Raw genomic sequence first — 27222 nt, 5'->3', positions numbered from 1 at the left:
AAGTATAGGTCTCTCTAGATATAAAAAGTGACACAATCTGTAAGTTGCTTTTTTTTTTTTCTATACCTTCTTTCATGGGCCAAACTAATGAGATGTGTATCATTAAAGGCGTAATGTTTTGTGGGATGAAGACTTTCAAACTGGATGTGCCTGGCTCAGTTATGGCAAATATTTACCAAAAAAAAAAAAAAAAAAGAGGGACATACCATATAAAATTAGAGTTCTGAAAATAGTACTAAGAGAGGGAGAAAGAAAAAAAAAAAAACAGGACAGAAAATACAGGCCAGTCTGTTTGGGGAAAAGGGAAAAAGAGATAAAATGAGAGAAACCTCGGCAGTAAAAACAGCATCTTGGTAAACAGACTATAAAAAAATTGTGACCTGCTTTCTGGCAGCCCTGGCGGCTTTCGAGCGGGTGAAGGTGGCGGAGCTGGCGTCTGTGTGGACACACGGTGCCCCGGGCGTACGGCTCTCCTGGCTGTGCGGGGCGTTAAATTTAGCCACATAATGATGGGCCTGAGGAGCAGCCTCTTGTTGACCACACCATAATTACTGCTTCGCTTTATGAATTTTATTTTGCTTATTCTGTTTCCTCCTTCTTTGGCATGAAGGAAGCCTGGAGTGGGGTGGGGGGTGTCCTGCCCCCACTTCCCTCCCCTTCCTGGACAAATGAGTCTTCATAGAAACTTAGGCTTGTGGGGCCATCAGGGCAGAAGTAAAGCTCCCTTGATTAATCAGAGAGGGAGGAAGGTGTGCTGGTCCCCAAGGCTCTTAATTTATAGGAGTAAAGTTGTAAGTGGAGCTTGCTAGCCTTACTTTTCAAAGATGTTGTAGAGAATGTCCTGCATCTTTGGGTCTACATGGCACTGTCACATGAGTCTGAGTGGTTGAGTCTCTTACTCAATTTATGCTCCTAGTAATGAGGCATCCTGGCCCTGGGTATTGTTGGATGTTTTTGGTCTTTATTCCTAAGCTCCCTGACTAACTTTTTGGAAGTTTGCTTTTTCACATCATTCTGCATCATGAAGATGTGCCTCAGTTTATTTTAATCTTGATGATAACTGGGTTCTTGAAAAATGAGGATCTAATGTTTAGGTAACATACTTGCTCAGAATACCGAACTGTTCTTTTAGGGCAGTTGGATAGAAGCAGATCTCCCTGGGGGTAGATGGCAAGAGCACACCATGGCCTTGGTCAGAGTGGTATCCAGAAGCTTGGTTTTGCCTACAGCTCTAGGGAGAGGACCAGAAGTACCCTCCTAAGGAGAGAAAAGGACCACAGAGGCTGTTGAAAGGGCATTGGAAGAGTGGTGTGGATGAAGTATTGGGTCACTGGGGGTGAAGTTTCTTGATGGTGACCTAGGCTGGCAGCTACCTGTGGCCCCACAGTGGCCCTCCAAGTGAGGAAGTGGTGGAAAAGGAAAAGTAAACAGGGGCTGTGGTTAGGGTACTGGCTTGTCCATCATTGACCAGGATTGTCCTGTTTTTGTGTTGGGGATGGTATGCTTCTCCTGAGACCAGGCAAGAACGTGTCAAGGAGAAGCTTCTTGCAGCTATTGTTTTCCTAAAACAAAGGAAGCTCCTTGCATTGCTGGAAGTCGTGTGCTTGGATGCCGAGTTTGTTATTGCCTGATAACCTGGCCGCCAACTCCTGCCCTCCTCTTCACCCCACACAGCCAGTGGTTCAGAGGGAGCAGCTTCCTGTTCCTCATTCTAGGCAGCAGATTCACTCTTTATTGAATCCAGAAGGCGGGAAAAAGAGAAATATTACCTTTCCTACCTCAGGACCTGTTCACTTCTCTTTCCATGAACCTTAGAACAGTGCTTTTTAAAGTTAATCTGACATATGATCTTACTGCCTGTATCACATACAGCTTACCATACTTATAGTACTCAAACTGTTTTATACTCTGTTCATTGATATGGATCCTCTGAATAAGTTTAGGATGTCATGCCAATGTGTATTACTGTCTAGGTTTTTAAGTGCCTGCACTCAACTCTATGTGTACCATGGGCTAATTATAAACAGTACAAGGAGCAGCACCAGTTTGCTGATCCTACTTGGAATAGCATTATCCTAGGACACTAAGACCCAATGAGTTGATACAGATTTGTGAGTCTCTATTAGATATAGAGGAGCTACTCTAAATTTGCTTGTTGAATGAATAAAAAAAGGAATTTTGAAGAAAATACTATGCTGTGAGACATAACCTGATCTTAGTCACCAAGTCATATCAAAGAACTCTAACAATAATGTGGAAGTTTGGACTGAAGGTTATTTTCCCAGTTTCAAGGTTCTGTGACTCCTAGGTTAAAATGATGAGGCTAAAAGATCAAGTAAATGACCAATAAAGATTTTGCTAAACCTTAGACTGCAACATTAAATGACATAGTGAGGCAAGAAATTCAGGAAAAGAGTGAATGTTTTCATAGAGTTTACTAGTCTGTCACTGTCATCTGATAGGATGTCTTTCTTATGTAGATTGATTGCATGTTTGGTCAGCCTTCTCTTAGGAAGGCACCAAATAGTTTCTAGAGGTTGAGAGATCTAGGATTGAGGAGAAAAGTAAATATTGGCAGAGTTGGTGGCATTCAAATAACAGATAAGAAATGGGCCTTGGATTAGAAATGTGGATTATTGGCAGGGTTATTTGACAGCCCTGTTGGGAGGGTGATAACAGTTGTGGAGAATATTCAAGAAAGGAGGTAAAAGCCCAGATTAGAGAGGATTGGCCATACAGTCAAAGGTTTTTACTTTGAAGGAGGGTGGGTGTGGGGAGGTGGTAGACAGAGAGTAGAAGAGGAGGAGTAAGGGGACTGAGGTGGAAGACTGGAAAGTAATCCATGAATTTAAAGGACTGGAGAATCTCGTGAGGAATAGAGTGGGCACTTGATGAGTTCTCTCCTTGCTAAAGAATGGAGAGAAAAGAAATAGGCCCAGCCTTAACCTCTGCCTCTTTTTTTCCCTAATATTTCAGTAACTCCAGGGATCTGTAATCAAGAAAACAAACCAGATAGAAGCTTCTGATCAAAGCCATGCTGGTCATGTGTCCCTGCTTCAAACTTTGATGGCTCTCTAATGATCTGGGATAAAGGCCAAACTCCGTAATAAAATCATTACGGTATTTTATGATCTGACTTTCATTTGTCTCTCCTTTTTCATCTCCAACTTTTTGGTGAACTACCTTAAACCCCTAGCCCTCCTTAATCTGTGAACTGCTGTCAGTTCCTATAGCCATCGTTTTCTCACCTCTAGTCCTTGGCACATGCTGTTCCCTGCAGAAATTCCCTCCCACCAACAACCAACCCTTCCTGTTCCTTTTGCGGTCCCGCTCCAGGCAATGTCCCTGCCCCACAGAGACAGAGAGATCTTCCATCTACTGATTTATTCCCCAGAAGACCACAATAGCCAAAACTGGGTGACTGGGTAAGGCCAAAGCCAGGAGCTTCATCTGGGTCTCTTATATGGATAACAGGAGCCTAAGTACTTGGGCCATCTTCCACTGATTACCCCAGGCCATTAGCAGGAAGTTAGATCGGAATTGGAGCCGTTGAGACATGAACTGGTGCCCATATGTTCAGATGGCAGTGTCAAAGGCACTGGCTTTACCCACTACACTGCAGTGCTGGCCTGTTTTTTTTTTCAAGTCTGCTGGGGCCACTTAAGGATAAAGAGATGGGGTGGGATGGGATGGGTTGGCTCAGAGAAATTGAATGACCCCAAGTCCCACAAGTAATTGTGGTGGAACCTTTGACTTTCTAGTACAGAGCTTTTTTCCACTGTCTCACACTGTCTCCGAGGCTCTGTCCTCGTGACATGTGTCTGAGAGGAAGAAAACTCAAACAAAAGTGTTCCTCTAATTCATCTTAAATCTTCCGATCGAAACACAGGCTCTGAAAACAGAGAAACATGACCAAGCACCATAGTGGAGCACCATCATCACACAAGTCAAGGGAAAAGTGCTAGGACCATGAGACGTGGAAATGAGTTGAGACAGAGTTGGAGGGAACCCTCTGCCTTGGAGAAAGATCTGAGAAACACTGACATTTTTAGCTGCCAAAGTCTTTTTTTTCCCCCCCTTGGGACTACCCTAAGAACAGAATAACCAAGGCATGGGAATTGACCTGTGGGAAGACTTGCTGGCCCTCTTCCATCTGAGCAATTTCTCGGCCACTGAGTAAGAAAGGTGAAAGAGCTAGTACCTTTAGAGCTCCCTGTCAGCCTGCATTATCTCTCAGTTCTTAGGAGTTGAAGTGAGCTGGTGTCACCCCAATCAGCAGAAAGCTCATCTGTAGGCAGGGCTAGCTATAAGATCAGGTTGAAAATCAAGATTTCAACTCTTTGGGCAGGGAAGAGCATGGCCCAGGTTTCCCTCACTAGGAAGCATCAGTCAATTCTAACCATTCAGGATCCAGACACCCTTTGTCCAGCTGTGTTTTCCCAGTGTCTCCTAGGGAGTGATTCAGGGCCAAGGTGACAGTGGGTTTGGAGCTCAGATGAAAGGATTGCAGGGACCACAAGACAAGATCCCTTGTGTGGTGGCCGGCTGGAAAGCAGAGGGAGGGAGTGTGTGTGGAGGTCAGTGACGCAGTTGCTCTGGCTTACAGGCGTGGCGCAGGAGAAGGCTGGTCGTGTGTCTTCCTATAAAGCAGCCCTCACCACATGAAGCAGGGGGTGAAGGTGAGCCCACTGTGAGTCACCCAGGAAGGGACGCTGTGTGCCCTGAGCCCAGCAGAGATGATTTGTGGATTCCCCACTCTTGCCTTCTATGAGTTCCTGCGTAATACCGGTTGCCTTAGTCACTCCAGCTGTGCTGCTTCTCTGCCTTGTCTTCTAGTCGGTTCTTTTCCTTACTCTGCGCTATCCCTGAGGCATATGTGCTTTCAATCTATTGATTTGTTTTGGATATTTCCATCCCCTCTCCCCAAAAGTTTGGAATCCATTGATTTAAAAAACCCAGAGCATACTAACTTGTGTTTGCCTTTGAGAGGATGGCCTAGTGGCTTTTTGCCAGGCGGGATCATTTGTAGAATGTATTTGCTTTCTTCTTCATCTTCATTCGAGGCAGGTATCGTATCCTGGACTGGAATCTGAAGGGATTCTTGGGGGCCCTTGGCTGCAGGCAGTTCGAGTCTGGCCTTTATTGAGGACTGGGATGGCAGAGAGCTCTCGGGAGTGTCCCTGTAATCAGTCAGCCACCAACTCCACACCGCCTTGTAATAAAGCTGCTCTATATTTGTTCTGTTTATAGTCTTCTCTGTAATAATGCCACAGCCCTCACTCCTCTCTGTTTCTTTGGGGGAGACTTTCTGGGTAATAGAAAATTTTGAAATGCTAAAGAGGGTTGTAGATGCAGAAAATGTTTTTGTCTTGGATGTGTCTCCATTTGGGAAGACAGCCAGGAAATGCAGCAGCCGGCACTTTAGGAAGGAGCGTGCTGTGGCTAGTGTATTGGGTGCATGCTGTGGTGGCGACGGCTGTGGGCAGAGGAGCTGTGTTGGGGGAAGCTGGGGGAATGTGCTGTGTGGTTGGAGTATGGGGTGCACTGGTCTGTGGTGGGGTGCATAGTGCACAGAGTATGATTCTTACGGAGAATGTGAGAGGTGTGCATAGAAATTTGCCTGTTTTGGTAAATTTCAGATCTGTCTAGTGTGTTGGACAGTGAGAATTAGTTTAGCTTCAGAGTGGAACCTTTGCAAATTCAAATTCCATTGACTTTTTTGAGGATGCCCCTTTACTCTGAGACAGCACAGTGCTGATGGCATCCCTTGTTCCTCAAGCCTGTTCCTCCTAGTTCCTTATCACTTTCTTTATAGGTCAGAGACAGACTGTTATGGAGGGGAGTGGACAGTAAGCCATGCTGATTTAGGTTAGTGAGTTGAGCCTGATGTCCCAGACACGTCACTCTCAAGTTTGCTTGCAGTGGTCACTGCTGGGAGTTGCTGCTGACAAGTCTGATTCTTCCTGTTCCCCCGCCACATCCCCCTTCTCTCTACCTCTGCCTGTCCCCCGTCCAGGATTCTATAAATACTTTATTATATGGCACCAGTAAAACTTCAAGTATTTCTTTTTATTAGAGCTACATAATATGGTAATTGTGTGACAGAACACAGCTCCCGTGAGCAGCCCCTCCCTCTTCCTAGGTGTGGCCTCTCACCACCTCAGCTTGGGCTAAGCCCACAGGCCTCTCTGTTCCCCTGAAGTGTGGGTGAAGGGGGTTGGGCCAGTTTGTCAAGCAGAGCTAAGGGGTCAAGACCTTTGTGTAGGATCAAGTGAGAGGAGAAAAGCAAGCCTTTCTAGTTTTGAGTGTAGTCTGTACTATTGTGTGAGTAGTAGTCACAGTAGGACAGTAGTCTTATCACTATTAATTCCAACCACTGCAGAAGGCTACTCAGTTTGCCTTCTGTGTGAATAGTACAAGGTTTGAGCCCATATTCAAAGCTAGGGCACGTGATATTCTTGGGTGGCTGGGTTTTGATGGTGGTGGCTTGTTTGTTCTAATAAGGGTCATCATTTTTTTTTCTGTCTTCTGCATTCAGAATCTACAGATGCGGGAAAGAACCCAGCCCCTTCTATCTCTCATGGCTTTGACCCCAGAATATTGTCCTTCATAGACCCAAGGTGCTGGCCCCTGTGTCTACTAGTCTTGTGGACGGGATGGGGCTGGAAACCCCAGTCCTGAGAGTTCTCATTGCTGGTAACGTGTGATCTGCAGAATATGTATTTTGTTGCTTAAGTGGGTCGTATGTCTTGATTCTGGCTTTTGTTCAATGTGATGTGATTTTTAGCCTCCCTCCGTCTCTGCCTTAGCAGTTGAACTAGGTTAGTGTATCTCTGCCAGTGTTTACTAAATTGAGTTATAATTTAGTTTCTACATCCTAACTTCTGCAAAGCTTAAGAATGGGGGATTCCTGCCTGGGCAATAGGTAGCAGAGCCCCCAGTGCCAGGGATGTGGGGCAGCACGCTGAGTCCTTTCTTAGCTGCTCACATGCCTGATATTTGCATAGGGGCCAATCTCCACACTACACTCTGCTGTCCACTCTTCACTCCCATGGCAATGCATGGGCATATGCTCTTTCCACCTTTTGGGCCTGGCCAAGGGTAATATTAGACCTTCTGGCTAGGTTGCTATTCCTGAAAGCCACAGGGTGTTGTTAATATTCATATGACCGCAGGGGCTCATCAATATTCATGAGATATCTGCAGTCTTCCTTCAGGCCCTTAGCCTGGAGAAAACAGGAATGATTAGAGTTTCTAGAACTTAAAACTAACCATATTTCCTGGAGTCTCTTAAGAAGGAGGCAGGGCCAGGTGCAGTGGCTCAGTGGCTAAATCCTTACCTTGCATGCACTGGGATCCCATTGGGACAAGACACCAGTTTGTGTCCCAGCTGCTCAACTTCCCATCCATCTCCCTCCTTGTGGTATGGCAAAGCAGTGGAGAATGGCGTAAAGCCTTGGGACCCTGCACCTGTGTGGGAGACCTGGAAGAAGCTCCTAGCTCTCAGCTTGGCTCAGTTCTGGCTGCTGTGATCATTTGGGGAGTGAATCAGCAGATGGAAGATCTTTCTCTCTTTTCTTCTCTCTGTAAATCTGCCTTTCCAAAAAAAAAAAAAAATGGACCTTAAAAAAAAACGAGGAGGCAAATATTATGAGTGAATGATCTGGGTCAAGAGAAAAATACCCCAAACTTGTCTGATGATACAGTGGGGTTGTGGTGGGGGCTATTAGCCAGTGTTTATTGATACCTCTGGGTTTGAGTTTTAGCATTAGTGTAGATAGGCATTTTCTAGGGATGTGACGATGACACCTGATTCTTCCTCCATGAAACTCATGCCTCAGAAGGGGAGACAGGTGTGTACACACTTAGAACCCAAAGTCAGAGTGTTCTAATAGAGGAAAATGAAGTGCTGAACTAGGACAAATGAAGAAGTCATTCTCTGCAGGGAAATTAGTGAAATATTTTCAGAGAGGGTTCTTTTTAAAGAATTATTTATTTTTATTTGAAAGGCAGAACTACAGAGAGAAGGAGAGCAGCCAGAACTAAAACCAGTGCCCATAGGGGATGCTGATGCTGTTGTGTAGCAGGCTAACTTGCTGTGCCATGGTGCTTGCCCCAGAGAGCTCTCAAACAGTGAGTGGACTGAGGAAGTAAAGTCAGGATGGTGGCAGGCAATTAACACTGGTTAAGCCACTGCTTGGGACACACCATTCCATGTCAGAGTGCCTGGAGTCTCGTTCTAGACTAGTTTTCTACCCCAATTTATTGCTAATACATTATCTGAAAGGCAGCAAAAGGAAGGCTCCAGTGCTTGGGATGCTGCCATCCAAATGGGAAGCATGGATTGAGTTTCTGTCACCTAGCTTCAGGTTGGCTATTGTGGGCATTTGGGGAATAAACCAGAAGGTGGGACATTCTTACTCTCAAAGAGATAAAATAAATAAAAATTTGAAATGAAAGAAAAAAAATACCAGTAAAGTCAGGACAATAATAAAAAGGATAAACATAGAATAAAAAAGAAAAATCCAAAGATAATGAAATTATTTAATTCAAAGAGTGATTGGTAACTCCTGGTTTTAAAATGTGCAAATTAACATGTATAAGGTGGTAAACAGCTTTTCTGCATTTCTTTTAAGATAGTGCATAAACTTCAGTTATAGCAATGTGGTATAGCTGAAGTAGAGAGAATACTTTTGTACCTGAGTGGATATTACCAGGGAATTTCCTACTTTTCCAGAACTTTCCAAAATTCTTTCCTTGATGGCCGGAGTGGTACAGTCTTACTTGGGAACCATGGGACAGTAAGAGTAGGAGAGAGCATGACTCGTGTAAAACTATTAGTGGACCCTGTTTCCTTTGGTTTACAGGCTCCGTTGCAGAGTTCGTGCAGCAGCTTCACACAGTGACAGTACATTTGATGGTGCCTCATATTTTTCCTCTGGGAAAACAGTTCCACATAATTTATGCTCTTGATTCCAAGTATTGAATCAGTATCACCTCTCCTTCATCTTTCCTACCAAATACCTGTGAGTCTTGAGGTCTCAGGGAGCTGACCTTGGAGGCTGCCATGCCTAGAGTTATTTCCAAGAATCAGCTTAGGTAATAAACTTGAATAGAAAGAATATCACTAGCAATTATTTTTCATTTACCTACTCACTGACTGCAACTCTTTCTTCTTACTTTTTTTTTTTTCATTTTAGCTCCTTACAAAATCTATTGATGTTTTTGTCTTGAGCTTTGCGGCGCATGCAGGAGTAACCCTTTGAATCAGAAAATCATGCTACAATTCAGCCTCCCTGAGGGTAGGGATCTCATGTGTAATCTTCCAAAATCTATGGCTTTCATCCCAAGAAATTAAAGGTCGATGAGAAGGTTCTGGCTACTTGATGTTCTACTCCTGTCCCTGGAAATGGGATAAGACTGGAGCCCTATGGAAAATGTTACGGTTTCTGTTCTGTTGGATTCTCCTCCTTTAGGGCTTGAGATGGATTACAGAAGGAACATTAGAGATCCATCCAGTTCAGGGATCTAGTCTGGTGAGCTGTCAGTAAAGGACAGGAGGTGGCGCCAAAACATTGTCCTACACCTGCTGGTTAGGCAAAGCTCCAGGCTTGAGAGGGGGAGGGATTCCCTTTTGAAGTGGGGAGGGGAAGGGGCATGGATACCTTAGCTATTGCTGGGGTTGAGAAGCATTTGTGTGCTTTGTGTCTTCTGGTTCCCCAGCACCTAGCATCCGGACCTCAAGATCCCACTATGGCAGGAAGAGGTGTTGTGAAGAGACCCCAGTCAATCAGGGCTGATTCATTTCTGTTCCCAGCATGACTGTTAGGGCCCTGTTTTCTGAGGTTCTTGCCTCAATCTGTGGGCTTCTTTTTCTTTTCTGTGAACTTATTTCTGTCCTTTGCCAGATTTTCATCTTGGGATTCTTTTCTGCTTTCAGGGCATTATTTATGCATAGATATTTGTGTCTCGCCGGCCCCTCTCCCCGTCTGTCCCCAACACTGGGTTTTCTGGGAGGCTGGGAGTGGGCTTATCCAGCCCCTGGAATAACTGTAAGCCGAGGTGCTATTTGGGAGAGAGGAGGAAGCTAGGGAAAGCCTCTTTATCGGAGGTCCTTGGATCTGAGAAGGAAGCAGGCCACTATCTAGAGCCTGGGATACCAAGGCTGCAGCTGCGGCCCTCTCATTGCTGCGCGGCTGGCTCATCAGCTCCTTAAGAGTCTTTGTGCTACAGTGGTCTGTGCCATGCCCCTCAGCCCTCAGCCATTCCCGCAGCCCAGCCGGCAGCCCTCTTCTAAGCATTGTCCCTGACGCCCCTAATTTCCCCCACTCCCTTCGTCAACCCGCCGGGCTGTCTCCAACCTTCATTCCTTAAGCTTGTTCCCTGGGCCTCCCCCCTTCCCGGGGCGGGTTTAAGGATTGGGCGGAGCTGTCCGCCCGAATCCCCTGTGGCCCCTTTGGTTCCTGGTTCTATATATATCCCTGTCCTTCTCTGCCCAGGGTTTGATATGGCTTTATGGGCTTTACAGACACAGGCATCACAGAGGCGTGTTTCACCCGAGAAACCTCAGTGGAGCCTGGCCCATAGCGCATTCGGTCTGGCCCCCTGAATCAAGGCTCTCTTCTCTTCCTGCCCTCCTTTGCCCTCCCCCTCCATCTCCCTGCTGTCTACCCCCAAGTGAATCACAGAGCCCTGGGTAGCCTGCCACTTCATGGGAAGAGCATTCTGGAACCCTAGAGACACGTGGAGGACTACCTAGTGTTTGTTCTCCCCTAAATTAATTGGGAGAAGGTGTTGCACAGGATAGCCCAGCATTTTGTGAAAGGCAAGGGTACACCTTGAATGCTGGCAGGTTCTCTCAGAGATATGCAAAGAAAAAGAATAGCTGAGGCTGGAGTAGCTAGTGGGGAGCTAGTGAGGAGGGTCAGGAGAGAAACTGGGTTTCATGTGAGTTCCAAATGATAGACGGTGGGTGAGGAAGTATTGTTGCCTAGAGAGCTCTCTTTGACTCTATTTGTGGTCCCCAGATCAAGTCGTGAAATCTAGCTTAGAGTCAGGAAAGTTTTGTATAAGTTAAAGGGAGGACGTCATTGCTTCTTCCCTGATTTTAGGATGGCAAACATCTCACCTCATCCCAATAGCTACTGTTGTTGACACCCACAAGTGCCAGGCACTCTGGCTGTAAATTGTGTCCATCTTTATACTGTCTTTATGAGCTGGCATTTTCCCATAGTAGAGAAGGTGAACCTGAGATTGAGAAAATCTAAACTGCCCACAGTTGCATGGCTAATCTAGAACTGGGAAAGCCAGTTTCAGAGCCTGTCAACAGACTCTAGAGCCACGCCCTGTCCACTGTGCCATCCACCTCTGTGGAATCCGGGGGAAGCTGACAGAGCTGACTCTTGGATTGTGTTCTTTCTGTTATTTAAAGTTTTATATATATTTTTTTAAAGATTTATTTATTTTTATTAGAAAGGCAGATGTACAGAGAGGAGGAGGGTCAGAGAGGAAGATCTTCCATCCAATGATTCACTCCCCAAGTGGCTGCAATGGCCAGTGCTGCGCCAATCCGAAGCCAGGATCCAGGAACTTCTTTCCAGGTCTCCCACACAGGTGCAGAGTCCCAAGGCTTTGGGCCGTCCTCACCTGCTTTCCCAGGCCACCAGCTGGGAGCTGGATGGGAAGTGGAGCAGCCGGGATTAGAACCGGCATCCATCTGGGATCCTAGCATGTTCAAGGTGAGGATTTTAACCACTACACTATTGCGCCGAGCCCAAAGTTTTATATTTTCATGACATTCTCTAAATCTGATACCTGTATTGACTTGTGAATTTCTCTGACATTTCCCTGACATGGTTGGTTCTTTGAGCCTGGGCATTCCCAGGGCACTAGGATGCTTGGCAGAGGCACCATAAAGGATGGCCACATCTGTGTGTGCTTGGCTTTGCTATTGTCCAGCTGAGCCCAAGCAAGAAGGCCTAGAGGCCTTCACCCCTCGCCAAGAGACATCAGCCTGTTTGTGACTTTGCTGTCCAGAATGGCCCTGGCAAAGTATTTTCTTTCCCCGGCAATGTTTACTGTTCTTTCGTGGGATTTCAGATTTCCATGATGGTGGAAGACTTGTAAAATGCAGGGGTGGGGAAGGGTTACCGTGGCAGGAGCCTGGGCCAGTCCAGGTCGAGCCAGCAGCACAGACAGCTTTTATAATGGTGTGTAGGGCTGGGAGGCTTGTAAAGGCGATGCAGGCAGATAGGGGGATAAATCATGCAGGCAGCGGGCAGGGTGGTGAAGCCGAGGTTAGGAATTAACTTTGTGTTGGATGGAGCCCAGGTTGTGGGATGGGAAGAGAGGCCTCCCCTCTTTTCCTCTCCTGGTAGCTCTGTTCTTTCCCTCTCCTTTCTGTTGGCCCTATTCACTGCAGACTGTGACATGTTTGCGCTAGCCCTTCCTGTCCCTCCTCCAAGTTGCCTGAACTAAATCAACAAGGGGGAGGGTACCCCAGAACTTGGGGAGAACATATTCTGGACCTCTATTGATTACATTGGAATTCTTTTTTTTTTTTTTTTTTTTAATCACAGATGGGGAAAGAAACCAGCTGATCCCTTCATTCCCATCACCATATGTGAGGGTGTCCATTCCTGGCTTCTTTTCCACTTGTCCTTATATTTATAGTGTCCACCTGAATCCTTTGGACCGTACAGAAAGCAGAAAATGCCCTTCAGGCATTCTAGGTGTTTCCATAATGATGCCACGTCTCACCCTGCTTGAGCCAGGGTTTATGCCTTCAATGACTTCTTTTTGAGGTAAACCCAGACTACCTCACTGAGGAACTATATGAGAGGATAATGTCTTTTTCATAGGATCTCTGTGGGACGCGTATGGGAGAAATGGAGCCCGGGGGGGCGGGCAATGGCTCAATTGGCTAATCCTCTGCCTGCAAGCACCAACATCCCATATGAGTGCCAGTTTGTGTCCTGGCTGATCCATTTCCCATCCAGCTCCCTGCTTATGGCCTGGGAAACCAGCAGAGGATGGCCCAAGTCCTTGGGACCATGTACCCATGTGGGATACCCAGAAGAAGCTCCTGGCTCATGGCTTCAGATCAGCTCAGCTCCAGCCTTTGTGGTCACTTGGGGGGTGAACCAACAGATGAAAGATATTTCCCTCATGTCTTCTCTGTAAATCTGCCTTTCCGATAAAAATGAGTAAATCTTAATAAATAAATCTTAAAGAACTAGAGAGAGGAGGCATTTGTGATGCCAGAGTGTACTTTGTGATTTGTGCATATGTACATAGTGGCTGAGTGTTGAGAGATGGCTGTTTTAAATGGGGACAGTGTTCTGAGACTCTTGCAGTCAGAGTTATATCTGTCAAGATCTTCTGTCTTCATCCCTGCTCTTTGTGTAATGTTTTGCAAATGGCAGCCAATCCATGTCTGCCTTTGACGATCTGCTTTGGCCCTGGAACTGCAATATCAGCCAGCCACCAGGCTGTCATTGGTTCCTCCCTGCTCCCCTCCACCATCTCTCACCAGAAATTGTCCCTCTAATCATCACAACTTTCAAGTGGACGGCTCAGCCCAAATGCAAGTCATTGACTGTGTTTCTTCCTTCCCAGCTCTGTAATAGCACTGCCACTTTTCTTTCTAATTAGGCCCTAATTGAAAACTGGTTGCATTTGGACTTTTCTTCTTCTTTTTAGCTTTTTAGTTCCAGTGGTGGAAAAACATTAAGTTGAGGTTTGGGTTTTTCCTTTCGCCTCACCCCACCCCCACACCCTTTGCTGCCTTTTTTTTTCCCTTTTTAAATATGGTGGGATTCTTTTGGAAAAGCTGTCCCCAGCCTGTTGGAGCCCCGCTCACAAACCCCAGCCTCTCTGAGAAGACCAGGTCTTTTCAAGTGGTTTGCGCTGAACACGTCGGAGGCCCCCAATGCCTGTGACAGTTTCTGTTAATTATAGAGGTTCTTCCCCCCCCCACATTAGTCAAAGGAGTTTTGTGTGTTTTAACAGCGTTTTCCCTTGGCTTGAATAAGACTCTGTTCAGACGTTTCCTAGGGCTGGTGAGCCGGCAGCACTCTCTGGGACCCGGTAGCAGCACTTCCTTCTTAGCTTCTCTAGGGGCTTCAGAAATGACTGTGGAAGGATGCTTGGTGCAGTGCTGTTTCTAGGCTTGGAATTACTCATGCACAGTCAGAAACTCCTGAAGGGTCTGGGCCACAGACGTAAAACTGACTGGGCTTCACGTGGGATGGTGTCCTCCAGGTCTGAGGAGATCTGAGCTCTGTGACTGCATTCTCTGCCAGTCTCATCTATCTTCCATGTGGGCACCCCTTTTTGTCCATATCATGGAGCTGCAACAGAGCATCCTCCTGGGACCCTGGCTCCCACTGTCTGTTTCTCCAGCCAATGTAAATATCACCTCATGGAGTATTCATTTTGCTGTCACCTTCGGTGTTAAAAGTACCCTTCTGTCTTGAAGCCTCTAAGAATGACATTTTGATTACTTACTAAGACTGTCTAAGCAGGAATCAGCACATGATCTGCCTAGGGACTTCTTTGAGGGACCAATTTACCAGCTTGGTTAAGACAGAATGGGAAATGGCTGAAACAAATAATGTTCAACTAGAAATTCCATGTGGGGTTGCATTTTGCTGAACTGTGTGCATCTCAGACCAGCCTGAGTCTAGTCTGAGGGTGGTCATCAGGGATTCACAGCTGGAACTATGAGTGGAATCAAGAGGCATCTATCTGTCAGGCAAAGTGTCCTGCAACCTGTTGCCTCTTATAGCTTGGTAATAATCACTTGTCCCATTGTGAGCCTTTTTTGCTTTTTTGGTGTGATTTACTTAGTTTGCACAAAGCTTTGATTCTCTTCTTAAGAGTATTTTGCTTTTGAAGGTGCTTGTTTTCAGTCCCTAGCCTAGAAACATCTTTTTCTTTGTTGCTTTATTTTTGAAGATTTATCAATTTTTATTGGAAAAAACAAATTTGCAATGAGAAGGAGAGACAGAAAGATCTTCCATGTCTGCTCTACTTCCAAGATGGCTGCAAAAGCTGGAGCTAAACCAATCCAGAGCCAAAGACCAGGAGCTTCTTTTGGGTCTCCCATGTGGATGCAGGGTCCCAAGGCTTTGGGCCATCCTCCACTGCTTTCCCAGGCCCCAAGCAGGGAACTGGATAGGAAGTGGAGCAGATGGGACACAAACCAGCACCCGTATGGGGTGCTGGTGCTTGGAGGTGAAGGATTAGTCGGTTGACACATCATACTAGACCTTCTTTCTAATGTGGAAAACAGGTATTATAAGCAGTAGCATAACCTAGTGTGCCACAACACCAGCCCCAGATACATCCCTTTCCTGTGTCATTGATTTTCCTTGAAAGAAAACTCTGTGAGAAGAGGACCCTAAAATATAACCCTTTGGGGCTTCTCCTTTGAGCTTGGTGCTAAGAATGAGAGGAGTGAATTTTATTGGGAATATTTAAGTGGGTGCCATTCTTAATTGTGGGGACACTGCTTCTCCTTCTCTGGAAGTGTGGAATACCTTGATTATAGCTATAGTGTAATAGACCCAGCAAAGGATCTTAGTCTCACATTGCAGAATCAGCAAGTTGTACTTTTCCAGAGTTATGGACAAGGAAATAAAAGCCTGCAAAGGGCCATTGTTTGCTCCTGAACATGGGGAGGAAGTGAGGAAAGGAACTCTTCTAAGTAGACTGATAAATGCTTCAGTGGCTCTCAGTGATCGAATCTGGAGGCTTAACCATGCCTAAAGCCCTGAAGAAGCCATAGAAAGAAGCTCCTTGACATGAATAATGATTACACTTTGATATAAGTCCTTGAGTCAGAATTCAAGAAAGCTGGTGCCCCCACCTGGAATATAATAACCCCTTTCCTTCCCCTATCTTCCATTCCTTTCCATTTCCCTTGGCCAAATTTGTGTTTTTTGGGGGGGCATCAGCACCTATTGGATGCACCAAATGCAAAACATTTTCCTGCCTCATGACCACAGAGATTACAGCGTTGGGAATTCTTTCTGAATTGCTGACATGGTTCTGCTGTACATTGTTTATGTTTTATGACACACGTTTAACAATATAAACTGTGATATATTAAGGTAAAATATTGAACAAGTGAGCAGAGTCAAGAGATGCTGGTGAGCTGTGTTGGGCTGCACCACAGAAACAGAGGACTGCACTTGAGTTACTGTTTTTGTCCTGCACCAGGAGCGCTAGTTGTGTGTCTGCCCCATGACTTTAGGATGTACGAAATAAACAGCACATCAGATGAAGACACAGGAACCTGTTGTAAAACTGGCAACTACTTTCGGCAAGATCTTTTCATGAGTTGTTATTGTCTTATTGAAATACTTTCAGGATTGTGAATCTTGGTGGCACAATGGAGGGGGAGTTATATGCCTTGCCCCACCCCGTGGAAATAGACTCAGATTATCTATGTTTATAATTCTTTTTAAAATTATTTATATATTTTTGGGCCTGGTGTGATGGCTCAATGGCTAAATCCTCACCTTGCATGTGCCAGTATTCCATACAGGCACTGGTTCATGTCCTAGCTGCTCCACTTCCCATCTAGTTCCCTGCTTATGGGCTGAGAAAGCAGTAGAGGATGGCCCAAAGCCTTGGAGCTGAGCCAATCTGAAGCCAGGAGCTAGGAGCTTCTTCTGAATCTCCTACATTGGTGCAGGGTCCCAAGGTGTTGGGTCATTCTCTGCTGTTTTTCCAGCCAGTAAGCAGGGAACTGGATAGAAAGTGGAGCAGCCAGGACATGAACCAGTGCCCATATGGGATACTAGCACTTGTAGGTAGAGGATTAGCTATTTGACCCATCGTGCTGGCCCCTTATAATTATTTTATTTTATTTTATGTACTTTTTTTTTTTTACTTGAAAGGTAGAGAGACAAACCAATTAAGAAAGAGACTGATGGACAAAAAGAAAGATCTCCCATCTGCCAGTCCATTCCCCAAATGCCCACAACAACAAGGGCTGGCAAGGCCAGAGCCAGGAGCCTGGAACTCAATTCATATCTCCCATGCAGGTGATCCAAATGCTTGAGCCATCCCCAGCTGCCTTTGGGAGTGTGCATTAACAGGAAGTTGGAACTGGAAGCAGAGACACAGCCCGAACTCGGGGACTCTGATGTGTGATGTGGATGTTCCAATTGGCCTCTTAACTGCTATCCAAATACCTACCCCATGCTTATTATTATTAATTATGAAAGTCACGAGTATAAAAAGGACATCAGAGAAGCTTTAGAGGTTGCTAGACATTAAATTTTAGGGAAATAGTGTTGATGAGTCCTTTTTCCTCCTTCATAGCTGGATCATTTGGAGCCCATTTCAGCAGAATAACTCCTTGTTATTCTGAAGCAAGGGTAGGATGGAGGTGTGCCTCTGGTAGGCCTTCCTTAAAAAAAAAAAAAAAACACGATCCAGGGGGCCTGGCACAGTAGCCTAATAGCTAAAGTCCTCACCTTGAATGTGTCAGGATTCCATATGAGAACCAGTTTTAATCCTGGCAGCCCCACTTCCCATCCAACTCCCTGTTTGTGGCCTGGGAAAGCAGTCAAGGATGGCCCAAAGCCTTGGGATCCTGTACCCGCTTGGGGAACTCAGAAAAGACTTTAGGCTCCTGGCTTCAGATCAGTGTAGCTTTGACCACTTGGGGGAATGAATCAATGGACGGGAGATCCTCCTCTCTATCTCTCCTGATCTCTGTATACCTGACTTTCCAGTAAGAATAAATCTTAAAAAAAATAACATGATCCAGGTCTCCTATGCAGGTGGCAAAAATCCAGTACCTTGAAGCCATCACTACTATGTCTTAGGGTATGCTCGAACAGGAAGCTGGAGTTAGGAGCCAGCACTGGGAATTGAATTCAGGCACTCTGATGTGAGGCACACATACTTTTCTGGGTGCCCTAACCAACAGGCCAAATGCCTGCTTCTATAGGATGCTTTTAATGAGTTCGGGACAAACTGAAGTTCCCCGTCTAGTGTTTGCCTATGCTGCTTGGGAAACAGCCATTTGTTGACCGGTTTGGAGGGGACATAGTGCATAGTTAGCTGGGACAGAATTAATAATATTACTGATCTGTATCTGTGTGGTCTTTGAGGTTGACAAAGTACTTTCACGTGAATTGTCTCATTTTGATTCTGGTTTTTGTAAGATAAGGCCATTTTTTTTTTGCATGAGTATTCCTGGTTTATGGCTGAGGAAAGTAGGGGTTCCTGAGTTTTCCCAGCAAGTGAGCAGCAGAGCCAAGACTCAAACCAGGTCAATTTAGATTATTCCATTAGGCTACTTAGGTTGGTCACCTGGTCTTTTACCTTATGACTCTTGGTTTGACCAAGGGTCAGGGTTCAAAAGGGTAAAACTCCCCAGCGTTCTCTTCATTCAGTTTCAATCTAAGTTATAGTTCTCATTCTTTTCATCAATTTTTTCCCTTTATGATGCTTTCTTTCCCCTCTCCTTTTCTTTTTTTCTGACCTCCCCCTCTACTTCTACAGACAGCCTTATTTGCTTTCCTAGAAATTCCTCTTTTAAGGCTGTTGGGAACTTTGACCTACCAGTAGTGACTACATTTTAGAAAGTGTTTAAAATGTCTTCTGCCCCTCTCATTCATCTCCCACCCCCAAAATGTGGCCTCGCCCCATCCTGCCATCATGCTGGCCAAGCGCGTGGGGCAGCTGTGGTCAGTCCCATTTATAAAGCTGGTAAATATGGGACCAGTTTCTGTCCCCTCCAAAGGTCAATATTTGTGCAGAGTTTAATTTTAACTTAACAAGCAGTTGTTTTCTGCAGCTGCCCTGGTGTGTTGTGTTGTGTGTTCTTTCCTTTCTCCTTCTCCCTACTGATCGTGTATATCTCTGTGTGTGTGTGTGTGTGTGTGTGTGTGTGTATACACACTGCAGACTTAACTCTGGTGTTTAGAACCTGTAACCCACTGGCTTGGCCAGACTCTGCCTCCCGAAGGACAAAAGAAAGAAAGCTAGGTAAAGGCTGTGGGCCTACTGTGTAGAACTAGCTTGACTTTCTTCTGGGGGCGCAGGGGTGTCAGGTAATAGAGAATACAGTTTGATCTCCATATCTGTCCCTTGCAGGATACTTTCTAGAATGTGGGATTCAAAATTTTTTTTAAAGATTTATTTATTTTCCACTACAAAGTCAGATACACAGAGAGGAGGAGAGACAGAGAGGAAGATCTTCCGTCCAATGATTCACTCCCCAAATGACCGCAACAGTCGGTGCTGTGCCAATTCGAAGCCCGGGAACCAGGAACCTCTTCCGGGTCTCCCACATGGATGCAGGGTCCCAGTGCTCTGAGCCGTCCTGGACTGCTTTCCCAGGCCACAAGCAGGGAGCTGGATGGGAAGTGGAGCTTCCGGGATTAGAACTGGCGCCCATTTGGGATCCCGGGGCGTTCAAGGCGAGTACTTTAGCTGCTAGGCCACGCCGCCGAGCCCGGGATTCAAAATATTTTAAAAGCTGTACCATCTTTCCCTCTACTTTGCTTTCTAAGGAATTTTAACCTCTTAACCAGGAAACCTGGGTTCTAATTGGCCAGCTCTTTAATATGAGGGTACTGGACAAGATAATCTGTCTTCCCATTTTGAATATTCTATGATTTTTTTTTTTTTAATGAATAGCAGAGCCTTGGGCTGAATTCAGGAGTAGACCTGCTATGGTCCTTGCTTAAGGGATGTGGCTTGTGTTCCTAACTGTTTGGGAGGATGGGTGAGATCTTGTTTAAAGGAAATCTGAGCTATTTAACTAAGGAGAAATACTCTGATACTTAATTCCTCTTACTTAGCCATGCCTCTCTTCACCAAGCGATGGAAATTCTTTCAGCCTGGGAGTGTGTCCTGGCGCAGACAGTTCTGTCTGCTAGGCACTCAGCTCCAATTTGTCAGAACATCCCCTCTCAAAGTGTGGAGGAGCCCTGTGTTGGCCAATTGCATAGGGGCTCTCTGACAGTGGCCACCCCCTTGCTGTTTCCTGGGCATTCTAGATGACTGCCCCTCCTTGGGACCTCTGTGCTTGGCTATTCCTCTGCCAAGGAGCCCCTCCTCAGGTATCTGCAGGGCTTTTTGCACATAGTACCTTCTACTTGAGGACTTCCCAACCATCCTTTCTGATAACATCAGCTTCTCCCCTCACCCCAACCACACCAGGGCTGTCTGTCACCTTGGTCGGGCTTCTCCTTGGTGTTTATTGTGACTTTTATACCACAGAGTCTGCTTTTCGCATGTGTGCTTTGCCTTCCCCCATGTTGGTATAGATTCTCCATGACAGCTGGGCTTTCTGTCTGTGTGTTCATCGCTGTCTCCCCAGTGCCTCTAGAACAATGCCTGGCACACGTAAGCTCTCAAAATGCATTTGTTGAATACATGGAAGGAAGGAAGGGAGGGAAGGAGAAGTAGGTTCCCTTAACTCGTGAACTCATGATTCTTCCTAGGGGTATAGACGCCTTAGGGGAGGAACAGCGATTTGGAGGCCTTTTCAAACACTTCATACTTTCACAAAAAAAAAAAAAAAAAAAAAAAGTAAAGAAAATTCTGATGTGTGCCCCCTTGACCCCAAGATAGTTAAGAATCTCTGCATAATGAACCAAAGTTGATGAGAATCTGTGGTATGCATCATGTGAGTTGTGTGGGAGAGAAAAAAAAAAGTTAAGAACCACTGTCCTTACCAGTTTGTCAGGGCACATTTACTCTTCACCTGTGACACAGCCCTCGTTGCTAGCAACATTTTTGTCCCCCTCCCCTCCCCACCTTTCCCTATGTTCACCCCACGGTACCAGCCTCCTTGTCTCTTCCTTTGCTTTATTCTCAGCCAGACACTCAGAGAGGCTGCCTACATTGGGAGTGGCTGCCAACGGGACACAGAGAACCCTTGATGGCAACACGCACTCCTTGTGACATCAGCTCTGTGGCTTTCGGGGGAAGGCTGTGGCTCTAGGTCTCCAAGGGGGGGGGGCGCTGTTTTTCTCTTCTTGGTTGCTCATGTTGGTGCCCGTCTGACTTATAAACTTTAATGGCCAGTTTTAAAGGTTACTGCCATGGGGCACCTTTGTTGCCAGTTTTAGTTTTTAATTTGGAAACTTTTTTTCCCTTGTGGTCTTAGGAGGAAAGATTTGGGACCATTTGGGGCCAGGAATTGGTATTTGTGGGTGATGATGAGATAACCCGGCAGCATTCTGGTTCTGGCTCCAATAACCGGAATCTTTGGCCTATTATCCAGTGGCCCAAACGAACCCCAAAATGAGAAGGAGAAGACTGGCACTGGGTTGTGTATGAGGTCTTGGCCCACATCAGTCAAGGTTATAGAGGGTTGTAAGTATCTTGAATCTGTCTGAGAAGATGGTAGAAAAAAAGGTTGGGTGCTAGGGCACGAGAACATCTCACTCTGTTAATCTTTACCTATATCTTTAGTCCCAGCCCTCTGTTCTGAATATGAGCATTGTCAATAATGTCAAGTCTAATTGGGATGGAAACATAAAGTTCAGAATTTACAGTGGAGAATGTAGCCCAGTGGTGGTTGCCACAGTCTAGCACAGGTACAGAACTAACAGAGAGAGCCTCATAGAAATCTTTTTGCCACATCCTTTTGCTGTTAACTCTTGTGCCTTATAATTTTTTCCCCCACTCAGGATAGCTTCATAAAACCTCATATGCCAAGAAACAATGATGGCCCATCTCAGTAATCTGTAGAATCTGAGAAAACAGCATTCTAGAATGTTAGTCAAATACTAGCAACTGTGAACCAGAAAGAATCACTTATATCAGAAACTAAGATTATGGAATATTTAAGATATTCAGTGGGCTCTAGAAGATAATTGTTTGCAGTTTAGTTCTGAGCATGTTCCCTCCCTGGCACTTTACTTGCTATGGATGACTGAAGTAGAAATATGAGTAGATTGATGGTCTAATAAATAGACCCTGAGGGGAGGCAAACAAAAAGTGTCACAGCCACAGAGATGTGCTGTTTCCTGAGCTCGATTGATACCCTTCATGGCTAGAACCCATATCTCCCTGTCTGGTATGTGAGTTTGTTAGAGTGAAATCGGGACCCAACTTTGATTGAACGTAGAGGATCCAGGAAAGGAGCCTGTATAGAAGAAGAGGACAATCTCAGCTCTCTGAGATGTGTAATATGAGAGCAGACCCTTCTGGACCGTTTTCTGCAAGGTATATAACACAGGGTTTTGGATTCAGATCTCACATCTTCCTGTTCTTTCTGAACTGGACAGAATTGCATTTGCTTCTTGTTCCTGTGTTGCAGGGCGAGGGAGGAGGTGAGGGGGTTGGCTCAGGGTAGGGCCACAATTAGTGACCTGGAAGCTGGGCTGGGTACCCAGAGGCTATAAATAGCAGTCATGGAGCCGTCGCTGAGAGGACTCAAAGCCCAGCCAGCCCAGCTGTGTTTCAAGTGGTCCGGGTGGGATTTTTTTCTTTTTCTCTGTTAACCATTTGCACATCTGGTTTCCTCCATGTTGGTGGGGGCACAGGAGAAGGGTGGAGTTGTGAGCAGAACCAAAAGTTCCTATGTGGAGTAACTTCTGGGTTGGCTTTGCCATATGTACATCTTGTCATTTCTAGGGTCCTAGGACCAGCCAGGCATCTGGGAGTGAGAATCATAGCCCCCAGAGGAGAATGGGCCCCAGAACAGGGCTTGTAGCATGAAAACACAGAGGTCCTACAAGTTCTTGTCACTATTTAGGTGTTCCTGAAGAGAGGGAAAGAAGTAAAGCCAAAGAGACTACTTGCGAGTAGATTGGACTTAGTTGTCTGCTCCTGTTCCCATATCTGCCCAGGATTTGAAGTCAGAATACTTTGATCTGAATTCTAGTTTTTCTAATTTGTTTGATTTGTCAATTACACATATTATTTAAGCACTCTGAGCTTCTGTTAAATGCATCTGTCATTAAATGAGCTATTTTAACATAATAGGACTCCTCTAGCCTTTGTAAATCATCAGTTGATTTCAACCAATTGATTTCTACTTTTCTTCTTCAGGAAGAAAATTCTCCTGTGCCAGGAAGTCCTTCCTAAATTATCAGTTTGGTCTTCCTCTCATTTCACAGATCATTAGCAGTTATGGAATTAGCTAATCCTACTTTCTTTTTTCATGTGACACATATTTCCATACTTTTTAAATTTCTTATTATTTTCACCTACTTATATTTTGTCTTATTGAGTGACTAGATTACAAGTATTTTGAAGCACCATATCTTCTGTGTGTCTCTCACAGCACTTAGTATCAATGGTCCAGGCACCATTAGAGTCTACTAAAACTTACTATAAGGCAGACAGGCATACTTGCAGTGCAGTGGGAAATGGAATGGAGTGGATACATTTTTAGCAAACTCTAGTTTGAGAAATGTCTTTGTTAAATTAAACAAAATTCTAAAGGGAAATGTCTTTGTTAGCAAATGACAACACAGATGGGAGATCTCATGCAATTTACTGAACCCTGGGATTCCAGTTGCATGTCCTCTTTCTACTCTTTCTACCTCTTCTCTCACCTTCTCTTAAAGGTGCTTTTGCTTATGGTGCAGTCTGAGCCAGTGGGTCTTTGGACACTGCTTTAATAATGCTGGCTGTGGAGCTATGTTTTACATAAATGGTAAAAGAATTTCACCGTTCCAAGTGCGACTTCTTTGTATTCAGGTTCAGTTTTTCTAGTTTCCATAATTCATCTGTTTGTAAACTTCCTAATGACACTTTCTGCTATCTATGAAAATGCATATGACGTTGTTTACTGGGTCCAAGGAGAGCAATGTCTCTCTTGGTTGGCTTTCTGTCTCAGGACTTTGATCTGCCGCCTCTGGTCTCCTCCTTTCTCCCGCTTGGAGCTCAGTGGACCAGGCTAAACAATGCCTCCCCTCTTGGATGTTTACACTCTGCCTGCCACAGAAGGCTATCATGTCTAGTCACGCACGTCACTTTGGCCATGTGCCTAGCTTGGGTCCCCTGATTGCTCCTTTTCCACCCTTCCCTCCTCAACCCCTAGACAGTTATTTTACTCTTACTGGGACTCCTTCAAACTTATCTACATTTTTGCTGCCAAAGTGCACAACTCTGGACCCAGGAAGTGGCAAGGTCTTCCCTAGAACCAAAAGGAAGAGACATTTATCTTCCAGGATGGGGCCTCCCAGCCCTGGGATTGGAGGCAACTCAGTTATGTTGGTATTATCATCTTTCTGTTCATTTATATAATCAACATTTACTGAGCACCTCATGTATGCTAGCTTCTTACTAGACATCAAGATTTATTAATTCTATTTTCTAAGACTTAGCAGACATTTAAGTAATCATGATTTGGTATGACATTTTGTTAGAAGATGAAATTCCAGGTGAACTGAAACTAGAACCTTGCCCTAAAAGAGGTTATAACCCAGTGAAGGAATCAGTAAATTATCATGCAGAATGCAATGAAACGAGAGCAGATATGGGTCCAGGCAATGTGTTATGATGAAAAGAATAAAGAAAGGCTTAATTATGGCTTCTTAAAGGAGGCAGAGTTGTAGGAAGCAGGAACAAATAAAGAAAGATTTTGAAGAAGAGACTTGGTGAGAATTTTCCAAATTAGAGAATAAGAAAGAAGGAAGCTCAGAGAGAACACTGCTCATTTTTTATTTCAAAAAATATTTTCATAAAGGGCATATGAAATAGAACAACACTCATTCCTCGTTTGAATAGATATTTTGAGAGCCTACTATGTACCAGTCAGTGTTCTAAAGCAGTGACATGGCAGTGAGCTCAACAAAGTCCTTGCTCTTTTATAGCTGGCAGTCTCATGAATTGTCAAACTGGGTGTAGTGTAGCTTTCTGTTTCCTCTCAGTGTTAATATCATTTACCAGACTTCTTATTGGACAAAATCCTCTGCACTGCAAGAATGTCTCATTGCCGTCTGGGCATTGTCATCTCCTAACTTGGTGCCATCTGCATCTTTCTAGATATTTTTTCTTAGCCAGACCTTTGACAAGTCAATAACAGACCAAATTCTGTATAAACCTTAGACAATAGTGATGATTAGAGATGACTGATACTTAGAGTGTTATTTTTATTTTATGGCATGCTTTCCAATTCTTTGTAAACTGGCAATCTTTATAAGAAACAAATGGTAAATATTAAACTAGAAAATATGATTAACCAGAATCTCCCCTTCTCAATCAAGCAGCGACCAGCATTCAGCTATAATCGTGTTTACCTTGGCTGAATCTTCTCCTTTTCCCTCAGTTTCTGCTCTGATTCTCGGTGTCTATCTTCTGTCCCGGCTGATGTATGTTTCTGCTTTACCCATGGTCTCTTCATGGCTTTAGGCCATTTTAATTTGGTCAACTTAAGCCTTTCTTCCCAAGTCTGCAATTGCCTTTGCCTCAATTCTAAGAGAGGCTGACAGTAGGAATGAATCCAAAATTCCATTCATTTTATATTCGCCACATCTGGGTTTCTTTTAGCATCATTTTCTCCCTTGAGAACATTTTCAAGGTTCTCCTAATTTTCTAGTGTTGTGCGTGTGGGTATGGAGGAGGGGTAGCTTGGGGAAGATCACTAAGACGCTTCCAGGGCTGATTACCCAGGCTTGAGTTAGTCTGTGTATACCACCCCCTCTCCACCAATTCCTCTCATTTAACAAAAATCATTTTTCTATCCTCTCTTCATTTACCCTGAAGCCATCTTATTCTTTGGATGATCCTTATCTCTGTTCCCCTTCCTATCCTCTGGAACCTTTGGTTTTCCTAGAGTAATCTTAATCAGTCTTTAATCACTTCCTTACAAGGGGACACCATGGATAGAGCAACAACTAAAGTTTTCAGGTTTTCTGGCCTTGCTTCAGCAACTATCTTCATTCTTTCAGTTCTGGAGATTTCTAGACTTTTAATATTGTTGGTACTACTTTCAACCACTAGGGGACGCTCTGTTTTTGCTAGCTCTTTCTGCCTAGTTGTGGGTCCTGGGGCTCTTTTTCCGGCTCTGCAGGTTGTGTAACTCACAACTCCAGTGAGCTGGTATGCTCCTGGAGTGATGCAATGCAGTGGTCCTTCCGTTAGTTCAACCGAGGCAATGTTGGTATTTTTTTTTTAAACCTTTGGCAAAACAAAACCAAAAATACTAAAACCAGAACCAAAGAAAATGTTTGGATAGGAATAAATGCTTCCCAACACTATCATTACATTATTCATACAGATAATATAAATTCTATTAATCAAACAAATTACATATGTGTGCCCTAGAGCTGGGCAGCCCTGGGTTTGGAGACTATGCCTCTTCTAGGCTAGGTTGCTTTGGTTGAACAGGTTATTTCAATTGTCTAAATGTGGCCTCAAGGTCAAGTGGTCTGACTCTAAAACCCAGGTCTACTTAGTTACAAGCTGTGTGACTTTAAAAATGCTACTGAACCTATCTGGCTTCAGGTTTTTTTAGTAAAAAATGAGGAAAGTACTCTCTCTTTTATGGAGTTGGTGAGAATTCAATAATAGAATTTACTTCAGCATTTTTCAGTCTATATAATGAAAATGGCCTCCTCTTGATTCAATGCTTATACATATAAGCAAGTTTGACAGAGATTTCCATTATTCTTGAACTGACAAATCCTCCTTTCAAAACAAACAAAACCCAAAAGGAACTCACATTAAAACAAGAATGAGATTCTCTTCTCACAAATTGGCAAACGGTATTATAGCTTTGACAAGAGAATGAGGAATTGGGTACTCTGTAATTTTAGTAAGAAAATAAATTGGTACATTTTTGGAGGGCAATTTTTTGGCATTATCAGATACATCCTTTAACCCATTGGGTAGGACTGTAATCTATAAAATTATTAATATACAAAGACAAAGATTTTGGCACAAGTATGTTCAAAGCAGCATTATTTATTACAGGAAAAATTGGAAACAGTCTAAAATGTCCATCGTTATGGAAATTGAAATAAATTATAATTTATTCATACAATATAAATTATAATTTATTCTTACAATGTAAGACACAAAACCGTTAAAAAGAATGAAATTGACTTATGCATACCTTGAAAAGATAACCATACTACACTGTTGAATGCGAAAAACAAGATGTAGTATGATCCCTGTGGGTGAAAAATGAATAGAAAAACAATCTAGGAGGATACACATCAAATTGTTCATAGTGGCTTCCTCTAAAGAATAAATTGGAGGTAAAAAGGAGAAGAGGTCTTTTACTGA

The 27222-nt window shown here is 44.5% G+C and overlaps 1 protein-coding gene across 2 annotated transcripts in view; it reads left to right on the top strand.

Moving 5' to 3' along the window:
* NHEJ1 (non-homologous end joining factor 1) overlaps positions 1–27222 on the top strand; it is a 96471-nt gene that overhangs the window by 36494 nt on the left and 32755 nt on the right. The window lies entirely within an intron of this gene.

Source organism: Ochotona princeps, chromosome 5 (genome assembly GCF_030435755.1).
Source record: "Ochotona princeps isolate mOchPri1 chromosome 5, mOchPri1.hap1, whole genome shotgun sequence".
NCBI classification, from domain to species: domain Eukaryota; kingdom Metazoa; phylum Chordata; class Mammalia; order Lagomorpha; family Ochotonidae; genus Ochotona; species Ochotona princeps.
This window is presented reverse-complemented; position numbering and strand designations above follow the sequence as displayed.